The sequence below is a fragment of the Ahaetulla prasina genome, chromosome 13 (genome assembly GCF_028640845.1).
Source record: "Ahaetulla prasina isolate Xishuangbanna chromosome 13, ASM2864084v1, whole genome shotgun sequence".
NCBI classification, from domain to species: domain Eukaryota; kingdom Metazoa; phylum Chordata; class Lepidosauria; order Squamata; family Colubridae; genus Ahaetulla; species Ahaetulla prasina.
Window position 1 is genome coordinate 23,905,502 of NC_080551.1, and position 20,653 is coordinate 23,926,154.

Consider the following 20,653-nt stretch of genomic DNA (forward strand, 5'->3'; position numbering starts at 1 on the left):
GAAGAGATTGGACAACCATTTATCTGAAATGGTGTAGGGTTTCCTGCCCGAGCAGGGGGTTGGACTAGAAGACCTCCAAGGTCCCTTCCAACTCTTATTCTATTCTATTCTATTCTATTCTATTCTATTCTATTCTATTCTATTCTATTCTATTCTATTCTATTCTATTCTACTCTACTCTACTCTACTCTACTCCTTATTCTACTCCTCTCCTCTCCTCTCCTCTCCTCTCCTCTCCTCTCCTCTCCTCTCCTCTCCTCTCCTCTCCTCTCCTTTCCTCTCCTCTCCTCTATTCCATTCCATTCCATTCCATTCCATTCCATTCCATTCCATTCCATTCCATCCTTTTAAAAAATCAAGAAAGTTCAGTTGCCTTTTGGAAAAGAACCTTTGGGACAACCATGACCTGGATGACTGAGAATCTCCCCAGATATCTATGTGGTTGCTAAGAATCAACACTGACTTGATGCCATGTAATCAATCAATCGATCAATCGATCAATCAATCAATCAATCAATTGGAGGTAAATTGCAAACCTGGAGAATCAGAGACCTGATCTCCTATCTAGGTTTTCTAGGATCATTCCTATTCCTAAGGACAGCCGCAGAGTCAGAAGCAAAGTGCCTTCAGCCAGCACCGATCTTTTCCCTCTATTTAATTTAAGGAACAAACAATACACACACATCTGCACACAAAAATCCTTCGCCCGGTACACTTGTATTTCTGTATGTCTTAGGTCTAATTGTTGCTGCTCGGAATATTCACATTTACCGAAACGTGGCAAACCATCTGCAGATGGTGATCAAAACCTTTGCATTGCTATCTGCTCTGGTGTTTATTTTTATTTTTTTCCCCCAGAGGATTTGATACAGGAATTCCTTGAGTAACCTCTAAGAAGAGGCTGGAAACGACTGACAGAACAGGAGACAGAAAGAAAGAAAGAGACAGAAATGGCGATGAAGGTGTCCAGATGGCATTTCCCCCATCACTTTAGTGGGTTGGCACAGAAATGGATAACTTTGAAAAAGTCGGTAGCTTTGAGGAGAGCTCAGTCAGTTTACTGGCATTTTATTTTTGTTAATAAAAGGAATATGTCGAAAGAATCAAGATATGGATTTTGGCATTCATATTTATGGGATACCATGCAGTGGTGAAAGCCAATTTTTTTTTACTAACAGTTCTGTGGGCGTGGCTTGGTGGGTGTGGCTTGGTGGGCATGGCAGGGGAAGGATACTGCAAAATCCCCATTCCCTCCCCACTCCAGGGGGAAGGATACTGCAAAATCCCCATTCCCACCCCAATCCTGGGGGAAGGATATTGCAAAATCTCCATTCCCACCCCACTCTGGGGGAAGGATACTGCAAAATCCCCATTCCCTCCTCACTCCTGGAGGAAGGATACTTCAAAATCTACATTCCCACCCCACTCCTGGGGGAAGGATACTGCAAAATCCCCATTCCCTCCTCACTCCTGGGGGAAGGATACTGCAAAATCCCCATTCCCACCCCACTCCAGGGGAAGATTACTGCAAAATCTCCATTGCCACCCCACTCTGGGGCCAGCCAGAGGTGGTATTTGCCAGTTCTCCGAACTACTCAAAATTTCCGCAGCCGGTTCTCCAGAACCAGTCAGAACCTGCTGGATTTCACCCCTGCTACCATGTTTCTACGTAGGCTTTAAGAAGCCCCATTGTTGAAAGTCTTAAGATGAACATAAGAATTATCAACTCAGAAGTTTTACTTCTTCTGCCATTATGGTCATAATAAATCAATTTAAAATAGATGAAAATGCTGATAATTGGAAATGGGGATGACACTTTGATATACTTCATGAGATGGGACATGAAAGCTCCTGTTTTGAGTGGAATTGATCTTGGCACTAAATTAAAGCATAATTTGCCGCAACTGTTTTGCTCCTTACAGCATCTCCTTATGTAATAAAGATTATTAATTTGGATGAAATGAGCACCACTGTATCTACAAAGCAAACATAAGTTTATGACTACCCATTGAGAAGAATTATCGACTAGACTCTATTTACACTGCATGACATGGAGGAAGATTTGAGTCGTAATTTTAGCATCCTGCAGAAAAAACAGCATCGGAGAAGGCCTTCTCGGAAACAAAGAGAAACAGAGAAATTGGACATGTCTAGTTTAATGAAAAGAAGGACGAGAGGAGACATGATAGCAGCCTTCCAATATCTCAGGGGTTGCTGCAAAGAAGAGAGAGTCAAACTATTCTCCAAAGCACCTGAGGGCAGGACAAGAAACAATGGGTGGAAACTCATCAAGGAGAGGAGCAACCTAGAACTAAGGAGGAATTTCCTGACAGTGAGAACAATAAATCAACGACTTGCCTCCAGAAATTGTGAATGCTCCAACACTGGAAGTTTTTAAGAAGAGATTGGATAACCATTTGTCTGAAGTGGTGTAGGGTTTCGTGCCTAAGCAGGGGGTTGGACTAGAAGAACCTCCAAGGTCCCTTCCAACTCTGATTTGATTTGATTTGATTCTATTTCTATTCTTCATTACTCTACTCTACTCTACTCTACTCTACTCTACTCTACTCTACTCTACTCTACTCTACTCTGAACTGTGGCAGTTTAATGTCACTGTGGATGATCTTTATCTACATACCAAAACATCAAAATATTTTTTTAAAAATCTGGGTAGAATGAGGACCCAGAGTGTTGGGGGCAATAACCGCTTAGAGAGGGCTGTAAAGCACTGTAAAGTGGTATATAAATCTAAATTCTATTCCTTCCTTCCTTCCTTCTGTAGGAATTTAGCACCCACCCCCTTCCTAGAAGAATGAAATATTTTAGAAAATATTTAAAAAGGCAGAATATATTTCCCTGGATGAAAAATGGAGAAACATGTTTTAAAGACAAAGCAGCTCCCTGCAACTTCCTGCCACCCCCCACCTTTGTCAATGGGCCATCATCTGCATCATAATAGAACCCATCTAGCAACTGAAACTCACCACATGGCACCTGGGAAGATTACATCAGCCAGCAAGGCTAGCTAAGACCCCCACCCCCTGGGAGTCTGACAGCCAATCAGGGTACTCTTCTTGTGCCCCAGAAAGTTCAAAGCTCAGAAAAAGCATAAAGCCAGGGAGCACACAGGATCTCATCCCCTTTTCTGTTCAGGAACTCAAGCCATGTGATCCTGATCACCATTAAACCATCTTTCCAAGCAGCCTCCATGTTTCCAGTGTCTTTGTCCCCACTTGGAACTGAACCCAGATGGATACTTCTTCTTACACTTCCTTCCTTCCTTCCTTCCTTCCTTCCTTCCTTCCTTCCTTCCTTCCTTCCTTCCTTCCCAGTGGTTAGAATGCAGTATTGCAGGCTAACTCTACCTACTGCCAACAGCTTGATCCTGAATGGCTCAAGGTTGACTCAGCCTTCTGTCCTTCCGAGGTCAGTAAAATGAGGACCCAGATTGTTGGTTGGAAGAGGCTGACTCTGTAAACTGCTTAGAGAGATTTCCTTCCTTCCTTCCCAGTGGTTACAATGCAGCATTGTAGGTTAATTCTGCCCTCTGCCAGCAGTTTGATCCTGAATGGCTCAAGGTGGACTCAGCCTTCCAGCCTTCCGAGGTGGGTAAAACGAGGACCCAGATTGTTGGGGGCAAGAGGCTGACTCTGTAAACTGCTTAGAGAGGACTGTAAAGCACTGTGAAGCGGTATATAAGTCTAAGTGCTATTGTAAGTGCTACTGCTATCTTATAATAAAGATAGAACTAATATTGTGTTTGTAGTCTCCCACAAAGGGCTGACATCGCAATTCTGAAAGCATTTCTATCCTCCCCCCCCCCCCACTTTTACTTTTCAGAAAACTAGGGAGGGTCTCTTCTGAGAAGCTTCCCACATCCTCCCTCTTTCTGTGGGACTTCAGTAGCATGACAGTTGCTCAATCAGTTGTGGTTCTTCCTCCTGTCACCCAAGGTCATTCTCACAGACCATTCCAGGTAAAGGCAATGTATATTTCTTTAGAATTTAGAAAAGTGTTAAATATTCTCATTGAATTCTCTGGGGATTTTGCTGGAAGTCTGGTGTCCTTGGTGTTAGAGGCAAAAAAAAAACCCCATCCCTTTCATCTCTTTGTTTTATCCACGCAGGCCTTTTAAACAATGAATTTGATGTTCCTGTGACATTCATTCTTTCTGTTGCTTTCTTTTTTCTTTTAAATTACGGCTTTGAACTGCTAATGAAGCCTATTTTCTACCGCCAGAGAAAGGAGATTTTGGAAAACGTTTCATTTTAGCCTTTTGGAAGTTTGGCGGAGGGGTAGGTGGGTTGGATCCCATGGCTGTTCGTTTTCTTTTCTTTCTTTTTTTTTGCAATTATTATCTTGTACTTTTAATATCACAGTAGCATGTTTTACACCTTTCATGGTAAGCGTCTTTAGGAAGGTTTACCTCAGAGTAGATGCACACCAGGGCTGGTACGGTAAATTACCTTGTGCGAATGAATGAAGGTGCATTTTATACCTCCTTTTTAATTGTTGCTTTTGAGAATTTCATCCCAGATAATGGATGGCGTAACTTATTGCACAGGATTAAGTGATATTTATTGAGAACGATCCACGTGAACAATTTGTGTTAATTGGTGTTTATTGAGAATGATAAAAGTCTCCTGACTTAATCACTTCCAAGTTATTGTATATTAATGTTGGGCCTTAGTTTATGCAGGACTCTTAACTCAGGTAGGGGAAACCATCTCAGTGTGTGTGTGTGTTAATTTCAGACCCAAACATGGTCTAACACCCCTATGTTATGGGACTAATATCTTGCAGAGCAAACAGAGCTGAGTAGCGTAGAGGGGTACTGATCCTGTGTTCCAGTTCTTGGAACAAAGACAAAACCCTAGACTAACCCTGCAATGATGAGGCTTATCTGGGCATGCCATCTCTGTCTCCACTTCCATTCTAAAACCCCATCAGCTGCTTGCAGAGAAGATCATTCCATTCCATTCCACTCCACTCCACTCCACACTCCACACTGCACTCCACTCTCCAGTCCACTCTACTCTACTCCACTCCACTCCACTCCACTCCATTCCACACTCCACACTTCACACTCCACACTCCAATCTCCACTCCACTCCACTCTCCACTCGACTCCACACTCCACTTCATTCCATTACACTCCATTCCATTCCATTCCATTCTCCACTCCACTCTCCACTCTACTCCACTCCACTCCACTCCACTCCACTCCACTCACTCCACTCCACTCCATTCCACACTCCACACTCCACACTTCACACTCCACACTCCAATCTCCACTCCACTCCACTCTCCACTCGACTCCACACTCCACTTCATTCCATTCCATTCCATTCCATTCTCCACTCCATTTTCTTTTAAATTACGGCTTTGAACTGCTAATGAAGCCTATTTTCTACCGCCAGAGAAAGGAGATTTTGGAAAACGTTTCATTTTAGCCTTTTGGAAGTTTGGCGGAGGGGTAGGTGGGTTGGATCCCATGGCTGTTCGTTTTCTTTCTTTCTTTTTTTTTTTTTTACATTTATACCCCGCCCTTCTCCGAAGACTCAGGGCGGCTTACAGTGTATAAGGCAATAGTCTCATTCTATTTGTATATTTTTACAAAGTCAACTTATTGCCCCCCCAACCATCTGGGTCCTCATTTTACCTACCTTATAAAGGATGGAAGGCTGAGTCAACCTTGGGCCGGGCTTGAACCTGCAGTAATTGCAGGCTATTGTGTTCTAATAACAGGCTGTAACAGCCTGAGCTATTCCGACCCTTCTCCAACGGTCTTGCTAAGGAGCTTCTGAAAAACTTGTGCTTGGAAATGATGACTTTCAGGTTGAGACAGCTGTCAAAGGAGGCTTACAGATGCTTGACTGTATCTGTGTCGGTGCCCAAATCTAACAATGATGACCAGATGTGGGGATACAAAAATCTTGGGAACTCAGGTTCAAATCTCAGCCTAGGCATCCTATTTTGATGGACAAGAGTCTTCTGGTTGAAGGGCTTCTCCATGAGTGGTCAACCCATGCCCCCTTGATGAGGGTGGGCTACAACTCCTAGTATTCAGAACTACCGTAGTTTTCGGAGTATAAGACACACTGGAGTATAAGACAAACCTTAGTTTTTGGGGAGGAAAATAAGAAAAATGTTTATTGGCAGGTACATTGGCCTCCTGGAATACCCCCAATCAGCTGTTCCCAGAGGTGAATTTTAGCAACTGGTTTCTTGGTTATGAGCTCTGTGCCTTGCTTTTTTTTTTTTTTGCAATTATTATCTTGTACTTTTAATATCACAGTAGCATGTTTTACACCTTTCATTGTAAGCGTCTTTAGGAAGGTTTACCTCAGAGTAGACGCACACCAGGGCTGGTAGGGTAAATTACCTTGTGCGAATGAATGAAGGTGCATTTTATGCCTCCTTTTTAATTGTTGCTTTTGAGAATTTCATCCCAGATAATGGATGGCGTAACTTATTGCACAGGATTAAGTGATATTTATTGAGAACGATCCACGTGAACAATTTGTGTTAACTGGTGTTTATTGAGAATGATAAAAGTCTCCTGACTTAATCACTTCCAAGTTATTGTATATTAATGTTGGGCCTTAGTTTATGCAGGACTCTTAACTCAGGTAGGGGAAACCATCTCAGTTAGTTGTGTGTGTGTGTGTTAATTTTAGACCCAAACATGGTCTAACACCCCTATGTTATGGGACTAATATCTTGCAGAGCAAACAGAGCTGAGTAGTGTAGAGGGGTACTGATCCTGTGTTCCAGTTCTTGGAACAAAGACAAAACCCTAGACTAGCCCTGCAATGATGAGGCTTATCTGGGCATGCCATCTCTGTCTCCACTTCCATTCTAAAACCCCATCAGCTGCTTGCAGAGAAGATCATTCCATTCCATTCCACTCCACTCCACTCCACACTCCACACTGCACTCCACTCTCCAGTCCACTCTACTCTACTCCACTCCACTCCACTCCACTCCATTCCACTCCATTCCATTCCACACTCCACACTTCACACTCCACACTCCAATCTCCACTCCACTCTCCACTCGACTCCACACTCCACTTCATTCCATTCCATTCCATTCCATTCCATTCCATTCCATTCCATTCTCCACTCCATTCCACACTCACTCTCTACTCCACTCCACTCCACTCCACTCCACTCCACTCCACTCCACTCCACTCCACTCCATTCCACACTCCACACTTCACACTCCACACTCCAATCTCCACTCCACTCCACTCTCCACTCGACTCCACACTCCACTTCATTCCATTCCATTCCATTCCATTCTCCACTCCATTCCACACTCACTCTCTACTCCACTCCACTCCACTCCACTCCACTCCACTCCACTCCACTCTCCACTCTCTACTCCCACTAAGTATGAACCCCTGAAAGCCTTTCTCCTTCTACTAACAATATCTTCAATATTTTGGATTGAGAACTTTGAAGGACCATTTTTGCCCACCGTCAACATCCCTGCCATGTTCTGGTAGAAGATGCATGTTTTCAAACTAGAATCGCCGTCCATCCAGAGACTTTCCACAAAGTACGGATGTTTTACAGAGCGAGAACCTCTTCGATCTACAGACCTTCCGTCTTTCCCGCTGGCTTTATTTATTTATTAATTTATTTTGCCTCGCCGAGACCGGCCTCTGAAGCAAGCTATTGCCTTCTAGCTATAGCAGGAACATCCCTGAAGATGTTTGCTTGACTTGTAATGAATAAGTAATCAGACCCGGGGACAATGCATCACAAGTCACATCCTGACAGCTCAGTACGACTTTCTCTAAGCTCTCAGATCTGCCCATTCGCCTTTCTGCAAACATTAAGTGATGGGGCTTGACTGGTAGCGGCTGAGATATCTCTAGGCACAGACGTCGCCTGTGGACATGTTTTGTACTCCTGGGCAGCCCAACCAGCGCAGATAATTTCAAGAAGGAAAAGCAAGAAAGTAAAGAAAAGATCTAAACACTGCCTAACCTGTGGAATTGCATTCAGGTCTATTCGGATACAGGTAAAGGCAAAGGTTCCCCTCGCACATATGTGCTAGTTGTTCCCGACTCTAGGGGGCGGTGCTCATCTCTGTTTCAAAGCCGTAGAGCCAGCGCTGTCCGAAGACGTCTCCGTGGTCATGTGGCCGGCATGACTCAATGCCAAAGGTGCCCGGAATGCTGTTCCCTTCCCACCAAAGGTGGTCCCTATTTTTTCTACTTGCATTTTTTATCTGCTTTCGAAGGGCTAGGTTGGCAGAAACTGGGACAAGGAACAGGAGCTCACCCCGTTACGCGGCGCCAGGGATTTGAACCGTTGAGCTGCCGACCCTTCAATTGACAAGCTCAGCGTCTCTTACCCACTAAGCCACCGCATCCCTTCAGATATAACTCTGGCTGAATTCAGGATCTTGGCCTGAATTTGGTTGGACTGACGTGATTAAAAATTTATTCCCGCGTTGTTAAAGATTCAGGACACTGTTTTGTCAACAGTTTGTCAACCCCCTTCATTTTCAATGGGGAAAAAAAAAATCCCCATCTGCTTCCTTACCAGATCACAGGAAGGATGGAAGATAGGAATATATTGGTTCTGAATGGGAAGTAGTTTAGTTGCTGGGATTCTTGCAAACCACAACTTTTTATTCTTCTTTTTTTTTTTTTTTACATTTATATCCCGCCCTTCTCCGAAGACTCAGGGCGGCTTACAGTGTATAAGGCAATAGTCTCATTCTATTTGTATATTTTTACAAAGTCAATTTATTGCCCCCCCAACAATCCGGGTCCTCATTTTACCTACCTTATAAAGGATGGAAGGCTGAGTCAACCTTGGGCCGGGCTTGAACCTGCAGTAATTGCAGGCTATTGTGTTCTTAATAACAGGCTTTACCAGCCTGAGCTATTCCGGCCCTTCTCCAACGGTCTTGCTAAGGAGCTTCTGAAAAACTTGTGCTTGGAAATGATGACTTTCAGGTTGAGACAGCTGTCAAAGGAGGCTTACAGATGCTTGACTGTATCTGTGTCGGTGCCCAAATCTAACAATGATGACCAGATGTGGGGATACAAAAATCTTGGGAACTCAGGTTCAAATCTCAGCCTAGGCATCCTATTTTGATGGACAAGAGTCTTCTGGTTGAAGGGCTTCTCCATGAGTGGTCAATCCATGCCCCCTTGATGAGGGTGGGCTACAACTCCTAGTATTCAGAATTACCGTAGTTTTCGCAGTATAAGACACACTGGAGTATAAGACAAACATTAGTTTTTGGGGAGGAAAATAAGAAAAATGTTGATTGGCAGGTACATTGGCCTCCTGGAATACCCCCAATCAGCTGTTCCCAGAGGTGAATTTTAGCAACTGGTTCCTTGGTTATGAGCTCTGTGCCTTGCTTTTTTTTTTTTTTTTTTGCTTTTTTTTCTGCCTCCGGAAGCCTGCGAAACAGAGCTTCAGAAAAAAAGCCTCTGAAGCTCCGTTTGGGTTTTTTTTTCTAAGCTCCATGAAGCTCCGTTTGGGGCTTTTTTTCTGAAGCTCTGTTTGGGGCTTTTTTTCCTGAGGCTCAGTTTCTGATGCTTTTTTCAGCCTCTGAAACCTCTGTTTGAGAGGTTTGTGGGGGGCTACATTCATTTTTTTGGAGCATAAGACACACCCAGATTTTCACTGTCTTTTTCAGGGGAAAAAAGTGTGTCTTATGCTCTAAAAAAATACGGTACTATGGCAAATTTTGATGGATGTTGGAATTTATTGACTCAGAATAAAAACAACAAAAAGAGAAATGGGATGCGGTGATATTACAGTCAAGTTATGTGCTCAGAAGGTTTATGGATCACCTGCTTAGTTCCTTCCTCGCTATTGTCCATGGAGATCCTCAATAATCCAGGTCATGGTTGTCCCAAAGGTGTTTTTTCAAAAGGCAACTGAACTTGTTTTTCCTTGAAGACATTTCGCTTCTAAGAAGCTTGTGCTATAAACAGGAGATAAGAGGTGTCATATCCCACCCCCTCTGGCAGAAGAGTCAAAGAGGCCATTTACATTAAGAATAGAATAGATTTTTTTTAAATTGCCGAAGTGTGATTGGACCTGCCAACCTGGCAAAGGCTTTTCTTGGCAAAAACCCCACAAAGTTCAAGAGACGCTGACAAGAAGCAATGGAATTCAACGTTGCTTTTCCACAAAGAACCCAATGGCTCGTTGCTGCTCTTTTAAGCCTTATGGGAGGGGCCAATCATCTTCTGGCCTTACTCCTGAGTTGTCCCTTTTGCTTTAGCTGCTCTTGCCTTCTGGCAGCTCTTCGCATGCATGCACTAGGCTCCTCCTGTTCCTCTGCCTCTCTACTGTCCGCCTCTGGAGGCTCCGGAGTCCAGATGGCCCTGGCCCCATCCCTGCTTCCGACACAGAGCCCTCATCCGGGCCTTCCCCTGACTCCAGGACTGGCCCATTGTCCTCTCCAGCCTCCTCACTGTCCAACTCTGCTGCTGGCGGACCACAACAGAAGTGACACATCTTCAAAGAAAAACAAAATCCAATTGCTTTTTGACCAAGCTTTCTCACTTTTGGGAGATATCTTGTATTTCTACTCAAATTGATTATTTTTCTCATGGCATCTTACTCATATTGTACACTGTTCTATGAGCTTTTGATGTCTCCTTCATATTCTCCTTTTGCACTGCATCTTCTCTTTCTCTGCCAGTAGGTATGTTCCATTCCTAACCCACCACCATCAACAGCTGGATCTCAATCTTGGACTTTTTATTTATTACCTATAGTAACCAGGTTATTTTAAATTCTTAAAGATCATTTTCATGCAAGTCTTGGCATTTCTCTCTCTCACCTGACTGAACATTCATTGATGACCTACATATTCATTTCAGTAATCACTGAGAAATCGCATCCAGACACAATAAAATAACAAGTGCCGTTGCTCTGTACATGATATATTGCTATTAATTCACTAGTTCTCATGAAATCCCCCCCCCAATTCTTTGAGGAAATATAGATATTTTCCAGGTTGGAAGACACCCTAGTAAACAATCATATAAAACTTGGCCTTATAGCATTAGCAGTAAATATGTATTTTTTTTTTAAACAAAGAGATATCTTGTGTTGACTCAAGGACCTTCTGCATAATTCAGCTACTGAACAATAACACAACTCCTTACCTAAAGAATAAAAAAAGCTGCAAAAAACAGGGCTGTAAAAGAAGACTAGATATGTCTTCAGATGCAATTAATGCTATTGATTTATTGTAAACGCAAGTGCAGAGAATGTGTCTTCCAGATCAAATTGCTTGGATTGAAAGTCTCTAATCTTGCTGCTGTCTCCACTGACCCACAAACGCAAGGGCACAACCCTCAGACGAAGCAACCAAGAGCCCAGGGAGAAATTGTGAGTTTGCACTACGAAAGACACAGCCTTCTTCCCCAACCATCTAATGTAAGCATGCATAAACAGATGGCTCCACTATGTTAAAGCTTTTTTTTTTACAGCCTTCCAGCTTCTGCTTCCTTCTGATAATAAACATTTTTCTGGCTTGCCTCCTGAAGGAATGAAGGGGATGCTGTAGCTTTGTGTAATTGTAAATCTTCTAAACTATCTACTTACCAGATACTTTGGTGGAGAAAAATGCCCTGGTTTTTAATGGCTGATTTGCATCCTGCAGTATTCAGATTAGTCTCTGAAATGTAGAGTTTTGCTTGCTTGTTTCCGGGTCTTTGGAGAAAGAGAGAACACCATGGGTCTGGGATCCGTTCCAATGAACGCTGGGACCAGGGCTATAGAAAATGTAGACTGTAAAAGTTGTAGAGGTCAACCCTTTCACAGCTAGAGCGCAAGATAGGAGCTTTGAATAATTTGTTTATCTCTCCTGGACCATGTCAAGGGTTCCTCTTCCATGTCAAGCAAAGACCAAGTAAGCAGATGCTTCCGGGAAGATTACATAAGCATCAACAAGATTGTGGTGAAAGTTTTCTAGTGTAGCTTCCTAGTCATTGCTCTGTACAGCGTATGGCCTCTGATTTTGGAGACAGCAAGGTGTTTTGGAGACTGGAACTTTTGATGGACCCAATTCTTCATGAGTTTGGATGGCAGCAAAAGTTTAACTACACAATCTTTGCTTTGATACTGTTGCTAAAGGAAGGAAATCCACCAACATCCAAGATAGATGTTAATCCATCTATGTTGAGTTGGCTTGAAAGTCATACAGATAGTCCTTGTTTAATGACATCTTGTTCAGCAACCATTCAAACTTATGGGTCGCTGAACAAGGAGAACTTATAACCAGTCCTCCAATTCTGACCATCGCAGTACCTCAACAGTCATGTGACTGCAATCCGGGCATTTGGCAACTGGTCCAAAACTCCAACCTTCACAGCATCCCACAGTCACGTGATCGCATTTTGCGACATTCCCCCTTGGCCTTCCACAAGAAAAGTCAATGGGGAAGCCACATGTTGCAATCATGTGAGGCCCTCATTGAATTGCTGTGGCTAAGTGGCATGGTTATGTGATGTTGTTTTTATGTCTGTGTCACTTAATGATGGACATTTTGATCCTGATGACCCTCATTAAGTGAGGACCGTCTGTATCAGGGGTGGGTTCTACTTATCTTTACTACCAGTTCGCATCGTGACCACCGATGCGCGCTCACTCTGCTTGCACACGTGCATGCTCTTCTGCACATGCGCAGAAGAGTTTTGATGCCGTTTGGGTCAGTGGGCGGAACCTCCTGCTGATTTTACTACTGGTTCTATAGAATCAGTCCGAACCAGGGTCAACCCACAACTGGTCTGTATGATCAGTGTTTGGAAGGGTGCTGTTCTGTTTCCCTCCCCCAATACTTCCAACAAAGAGTCAGTCAAAGGCCTTCTTTTCTAATTTATTTACATAGATAAATGTTCTGGCCAGGTCTACCCACGGGCCTGCCAAGTCTCTGGAGATAACGAGGAAATTATAGATAAGGCCAGAATTACTCACAAATATATTCTTCCCTCCATTGATACAGTTTGCCCGCACAAATTCACTGCTTTGTCTAAGACAAAAAACCAGGAAGTTCCGCCTCCTTTTTATAGTCTCTGCAGATGTCACTGCTTGACCATCATTCTTTGGCTTTGTCCCAACGCTTCCTCTGCTGCGCGCGCCGGTCACGTCTGTGCAGTCTTGCATCACTCCAAAACTGTTCTTGGGGCGTTGCCAAATCAGAAGAAGGCCCGGAAGAATCAGGCCTTGCCGGCCCCTTCTCCTCCCTTTGGGTGGGTGCCAGGGAGGGAGAGGGCCCAAGAGAAGCAGGCCTTGCCAGGTCTTCTCCCTCACTTTCTGAATCATCCGAGTCCAGGAGTCCGGGTCCAGGAACCTGGGTCACAACAGGTACATTTGAAGACCAGATGGGCCAGACCCAAAATGGAGGAACGAGATGGCTTGGGAATTCTGGGGATTGAAGTCCACACATCTTCAAGTTGCCAAGGTTGAGAAACAATGCCTTGAAATGAAAGAAGAAAGAGGAACCGAACACCCCAGTGTTGTATTGTGAATCATCTTTGCCCCCAACCTCATTATTATCTGCCAAGTGATGTAGGGGCAGATATGAAGGAGAAGGAAGAAGAAGAAGAATGATTCCCTTGTGGAATCATCCATTCTATAAGGGCAGCTACCCGAACCGGGATATATTAAAAAAATTAAAAATGCAGATTAAAATCGACAACAAAGGACAGGCTAAAATCATTTAGGAGCCTGGAGGAAGAGATGCATCTTGTAACTTGGCTAAATACCGACAGGTTGGCCAACAAACCCAGCTCCCAAGTGAGCCTTTTCCACAGCTTGGGAGCCAAGCAGGAGGAGGTCTCCTTAGAATAGAATAGAATAGAATAGAATAGAATAGAATAGAATAGAATAGAATAGAATAGAATAGAATAGAATAGAATAGAATAGAATTTTTTACTGGCCAAGTGTGATTGGACACACAAGGAATTTGTCTTTGGTGCATATGCTCTCAGTGTACATAAAAGAAAAGATACCTTCATCAAGGATCATAAGGTACAACACTTAATGATAGTCATGTGATAGTTCATGATAGTTTGTGCTAGAAAGATGGATTTCCGACCGGAGGGCCCACTTCCCACCCGTCTTTTCTGCTGGAGAGAAGTCAAAGGTGAAAGCAGCTGCAAATTTCATTAGGTGCTCAGAGATCAGGAAGAAATTATAAATTTCATCACCAGGGAAAGATGTCACCAGCTGTTTTAGCTGTCAAGTCAAGTTGAGTCAGTTCCGAATACACCTTTATGTTTCCCGTCCCTTCCGTCTCTCTCTCTCTCTCTCTCTCTCTCTCTCTCTCTCTCTCTCTCTCTCTTCCTTTCCTCCCTGCTATTGTTAGTACTGTGTTTTCCAAACCCCAAATTAAAGATTCATGCATGAGATTGCATAGATAACTCTTTTGCCCAGTTCAAAGCAATAACAATGGCAGAATGTAAATCGGGCCGGCTGGCTACGATTCAGCTGGAATGAGCAACTTGGCATTAATAAGCAAGACAGGCTGGCGGGAAGGGACTTACAGACTACAATTCCTTGTCATTATGCATTTCTGGGCACCACCCAAAGCATTTTTCAATGTGGAGAAGACAAATGCAAATTCCCGCCGAAGGACCACTGATTCAAGGGACCACAAAGCTCCTGTTCTTCAAAGCAAGGAAGGTTATGTGATCCAGGGTTCAGTTGTTTGCAAAACCCCCAAAATTTTAACCTAAGTCTGTCAACTGTTGACATCACCCCATTCCTAAGAGGTCTGTAAGGGGCGTGCATAAGAGCATGAGCGTGCCTACTGTCCTTGTCCTAATGTTCCCTTTAATTGTATTCACTTTATGTATTCAATTCATGCTTATATATATTATCTAATACATACTTGTCAAATAAATAAATAAATAAATAAATAAATAAATAAATAAATAAATAAATAAATAAATAAAAATTATCTAGATGGTTTCCTGCATTGCCCTGAGTTGAAAAGAAAAACAAGGACCGGTAAGACATTGTCTCCTTCTACAAGCTTTTTACTTGCTGGTTTTAACTCTTAATTATAATTAATAATTTTACTTCTTGTGCCTGGCTTAATTGCGGCTTTTAACGTCGTGCTTTTAAATGTTGTTGTTTTGTTGCTCTTGTAATCACCGAGGAGACTTTGTCGTAGGAGGGGAAAAGTACAAAATCAATGTTTGCTCCAGCCTCAGAGAAGAGTAAGACCCACCTCCTTAACAACACAAGGGCCCACTCAGCAAAGATCAGCTGCTTTCTGTCAAGGGCATGTTGTTTCTTTCATTAGTTTGCATTGATCCAGGGATATTTATAAGGCTCCTATCACCTTGTCACACCAGCACAAAGTCTTGTTTGAAGATAGCCATTAAACCAAGAATCGTAGCAGCCTCCCCAATTATTATTCTGCGGTTTGGTATTACCAAAGTAGCCCAGACCTGTCTTGGAGTCCGTTAATCAAACATCAGCACTTCATTAATGAAGTCTTCCAAATCCATTCAAAAACCTACTTCCCAATTCTGGCAATAGATGAATGAATGAATGAATGAATGAATGAATGAATGAATGAATGAATGAATGAATGAATGAATGGAGGCGAAGATCAAAGTCTGCAGAATAAGTCACAGTTGCTTCCCCGATACAGATACTGGCTACAGGATCCTTAAGACCTGGGCTTAAGGTGAACAGAGGATTCCAGATGAGGAGAAAGGGGGTAATTGTTTTTCATAGAACAATGAAATCTTTGTGCCTTCGTCAAGCCCCAACCCAGCTGGGCAAGATCAAGGAAGCAAAATTTTGGTACGATGTCACTCGTCATCTTGACATCTCTTGGTGTCAATACAGAATCTTGGAAGCTGCAAAGGAACCATTTCTCCCTCTCCGTTATTAGCCAGTTCCTTGAAGGAGAGATTCGGAATGAGCTGAAATGTTTCTTCCTAGGTTTATTGCCACCTGTGGTGGAATGTAGCCTGGATTCCCAGAAGGGAGGGGCTGCATTCCAGAGGAATAATAGAGATAGCAAAGTTTAGATTGGTTGGGTGGAAGAGCTTCAGATTAACTCCTTCTTAGAAGTTCTCAGAATATAGATTCGGTGATTGCAAGGAGCTTGCTTCCGTTTGGAAAAGATTTTGTTTATAGGTGAGGAACTGCAGTGGTCCGCCAGCAGCCTGCAGAGCTGGCAACGGAGTCGGATAGCGATGAGGCAGAGGTGGGGCCAGGGCCATTGAGGAGTGATGTGTAGACTCCAGAGCCTCCAGAGACTGATAGTAGTGAGGCAGAGGAACAGGAGGAGCCTGTTCCTAATGCACGCAGGAGAAGAGCTTCCAGAAGGCAAGAGCAGCTCAAGCAAAGAGGACGACTCGGGAATAGGGCCAAGAGATGATTGGCCCCTCCCATAAGGCTTAAAACAGACAAGCAATGGCGTTTGGGCTTTGCCGAAAACAACGTTGGTAGCTTCGTCTTCTTGCATTTATTTTTGTATCGGTGTCTTCTGAATGTTTGCCAAGAAAGGCCTTTGGCAGTTTGCCTAATTGGACCAAGGTTGGTGATAGGACTGAGGAATTTGTTTTGGGAGGAATTTGCTTTAATTTAGTTGGACTACGCTGGGAATGAAGTAATTTGCAGCTGTTCGAATAAAGTTTGTTTTTTCACTGACTGAGTTTCCTACTACCTACTGGGGCCTGGGTCACAACATGAACTGCTTAGATGTAACTGCTTAGAAATAGGTCTTCCTTGGTTTTGGAGCCTGACAATTGCCATTTGAGATAATTTGCAAAGAGATCCAGTTTTCCTTCATGCTTTATATCTCTTCTCCTTTCGATTTCTTTTCTAGGCTCCTCACAGCCTCTCATGAAGATGAAGATGAATAAAAAGCGGAAGAATTAATGCTTCATCCTCACGGAGAACAAATGGGTAGAAATTTAATGGGTGCATAGACACCCATTATGGAATAATTCCTGCCATGTTGATAAAAAATATCTCCAGCAAAAGGGACTGGCTTGGTTCAGTTCATAGAAGATATTAAGGTTGGCTGGGGAATTCTGGGAGTTGAAGTCCGCCCCTCTTAAAGCTGCCAACTTTGAAAAACTTGGCATTAAACCTCAACTTAGGTTTACTCACAATGATTGCATTCCTATAATGTCTCGGAAGAAATGAATATAGTATTTTGCAGTGGTGAAATCCAATTTTTTTTTACTGTGGGTGTGTTTTGGTGGGCATGGTATGTCTTGGTGGGTGTGGCAGGGGAAGGATATTGCAAAATCTCCATTCCCTCCCCACTCCTGGGGGAAAGATATTGCAAAATCTCCATTCCCTCCCCACTCCTGGGGGAAAGATATTGCAAAATCTCCATTCCCTCCCCACTCTGGGGCCAGCCAGAGGTGGCATTTGTCGGTTCTCTGAACTGCTCAAAATTTCCGCTACCGGTTCTCCAGAACCTGCTGGATTTCACCCCTGGTATTTTGGCTTAACCCAATGCAAGATGCTAGGAGAGACTGACTAATTGAGTGTGTGGATTGTGTCACCTGTAGTAAAAACAGTCTATTTGAACTAAAAAAAATTACAGGATAATCTTTCAGGATACCTCGAAACATGTAACGCTTTTGAGAATTCAAAGATGCTAGGAAACAGACGGAGACCTTAAAGACAACTGTATGTTTATGCCATTAAAAAGAATTCCATGCATGAAAACGTCCCATTTCAGAGTGACTAACTCGCAACATCACAGCTTCTTGCTGTTCTCCTCCAGGGAGCATTAACTGATCAATGAATGTATATGCCATAAAATGACTTTCCCATGTTTGCCCCCTCCTCTTCCTCCACCATTCACGTCTCTCCTCTGCTCCACTAGGTGGCAGGCTTTGAAATGCAAACCCAGGAAGGCGATTAGACAAACCTGGGCTATCACAGAATCTTTGTTTAAAAGAGCCACTTTGGGGAGCATTGAACACACAGCTGTTTGTGGCTAAGGACAGCAATGACAAACAAACCATGCCCGACCCAACAGGGAATGGCTCTCAAAGCTTTCGTGTCTGAAGGTCTTAATAGCAATAGCACTTAGACTTATTTACTGCTTCGTAGTGCTTCACAGCCCTCTTTAAGCGGTTTACAGAGTCAGCCTCTTGCCCCCAACAATCTGGGTCCTCGTTTTACCGACCTCGGAAGGAGGGAAGGCCGAGTCAACCTTGACCCAGTCAGGATTGAACTCCTGGCAGTGGGCAGAGTTAGCCTGCAATACTGCATTCTAACCACTGGAAAGGAAAGAAAGGGAGGGGGGAGAGGGAGAGGGAGGGAGGACGGAAGGAAGGAAGAGCACTTAAGATTTCACAGGGCTTTCCAGCCCTCTCTAAGCGGTTGACAGAGTCAGCCTCTTGCCCCCAACAATCTGGGTCCTCATTTTACCCACCTCGGAAGGATGGAAGGCCGAGTCTACCTTGAGCCGGTGAGATTCCATCTGCTGAACTGCAGCTAGCAAGTAAGCTGAAGTAGCCTGCAGTACTGCACTCTAACCACTGCGCCACCTCGGCTCTCCTTAAAAGAAAGGGTGCCAAAACCAATTCACACAAAATGAACCCTACTGTTATCTCTCTGATTCAGTCCGATGGAAGAGGAATGGCTTTGGAAGCTTTTTTCCAAAGGAAAAGAGAATTTTTGGAGATGTTCTAATGGTGAATGATGGTCTTTCTGCTCTTATTTTGTAGCACGTTGGCCAAGGAGAAGGTGCAGACATCCTGCCTGTTTATTATGCCATTATCTCTTTATGGATTTTTCTTTGGCTTCTCACACTTTTGGCCAAACTAAGAGAAGAAGTCAAGAGGAATTCTCCCTGGATCTTCTGGGCAGCCCATGCTTCTATCACCAACAGAGGAGATTCCTACCATTAAGAAATGGTTGGAGATGTTCTCCTTCCCCTGGAGACGTTTGCAGAAATGGGGCTCCCAATTTGTCATCCCTCAAGTCTGCGGGGAGATCACATAGGCCATTTATAGGTGATCTTTGACTTATGACCCTAATGGAGCCTGCCCATTATGGTTATAAGTCATGATGGTCATGAACCAGTCTTGTGTTGACCAACCTGATTTTATGACCATTACTTTCTAGAGACCATTAAGTGAATACAGCCTTTGCTATTGGCTGGTTTTGCTGAAAACAAGAAATAAATTCTGGCTTTCAATAAAAAATGTCATAAAATTGGGTCGTGTGATGTGGGGGAGGGCAGTCATTGGAACTTTGAAAGTGGATTGTGAATACCGCTGGGGAGGCCCATCATACATTTGACTTGTCTTAAGTCAAGGACTCTGAGTATTCCATCCTTAGACAACCGGGTATTGAGACTACAAGTCCCAGGATTCTCAGGGCCTGTTCCCGTGACCATGTTCTGTCTCTGCAGCTGGTGGATGGAAGGCAGCGGGTGGAGGGTTAACTCTTGGCCAGGAGAGCAGAAAATGAGATTCCAGTTATTAGTTGATTTATTGCCCTTTCCTCCATCTGCATTCAGGACTCGGAAGAAAATGTTCCACTCCAGAGCATTAAGCATTTTCAAAAGAGCAGGAACATTAAAAATTGAAATCATAAAATAGACATGTAAATATAGTGGAGGTAAACGGGGTGAGCGAGGCAGCCAGCCGGCCAGCCAGCCAATCCCATCACCTCGGTGTCATCTTAGGGACTCCATGGTGAATCTAATTTGGAATCTCTTACCCGGATAGAAATGGAGAAGAAGGACAGGCCACTGGCTGGTCCATCAAGCTTCATATTGTCCACTCGACTGGCCGTTTGTCTTGGGAATCTCCTACATTTGGTAAGACCACACTTGGAATACTGCATCCAGTTTTGGTCACCACGATATAAAAAAGATGTGGAGACTCTAGAAAGAGTGCAGAGAAGAGCAACAAAGATGATTAGGGGACTAAAATGTACAAAGAACAGTTGCAAGAATTGGGTATGTCTAGTCTAAAGAAAAGATGAATTAGGGCTGACATGATAGCAGTCTTCCAATATCTCAGGGGCTGCCACAAAGAAGAGGGAGTCAAGCTATTTTCCAAAGCACCTGAGGGTAGAACAAGAAGCAATGGGTGGAAACTAATCAAGGAGAGAAGCAACCTAGAACTAAGGAGAAATTTCCTGACAGTAAGAACAATCAATCAGTGCAACGGCTTGCCTTCAGAAGTTGAGGGTGCCAACACTGGTGGTTTTCAAGAAGGGATTGGACGATTTGACATGGTATAGGGTCTCCTACTTGAGCAGGAGATTGGATTAGAAGACCTCCAAGGTCTCTTCCAACTCTGTTAGTCTGTTTTGTTACGTTTTATGGATGCTCTCCTAATTTCTTGGCTGATTATTGGGAGCTGCCCTGCGTTGCAGGGAGTTGGGTAGAATACATGTTTCATAAACTTATCTTTGTTATCCTGGTTGCTGTCGTTAGTTTTTTCATCTTCTTTATTTTCTCCTAAGAGCCCTTTGAGGTCAACCCTCTTGTGGCTCTCGAGTGAAAGCACACTGGTCAACAAAGACTTGGTCGAAAGCCTGGAGGATAGAAGGGAGAAAGAGGCTTCTACTGTGTCCAAGTCTTCTTCATCTTCTTCGGTAGCATCTTTTCATGACCTCTTGCTGAAAAGAAGCATTGGAGGACACAT

General features: G+C 43.6%; 1 protein-coding gene across 4 annotated transcripts in view; it reads right to left on the reverse strand.

Annotated features, from left to right (window-relative positions):
* Positions 1–20,653, reverse strand: part of LINGO1 (leucine rich repeat and Ig domain containing 1) — a 354,415-nt gene that overhangs the window by 186,152 nt on the left and 147,610 nt on the right. Inside the window, exon 1 of one of the 4 annotated variants that reach the window (XM_058156708.1) lies at positions 11,604–11,734. The exons of 2 other annotated variants lie outside the window; for them this stretch is intronic. The gene's annotated coding sequence lies outside the window, so the exon portion shown is untranslated. Of the gene's footprint in view, positions 1–9,832; positions 9,894–11,603; positions 11,735–20,653 lie in introns of those variants that run through there. One more of the 4 variants, XM_058156709.1, reaches the window with a different exon arrangement.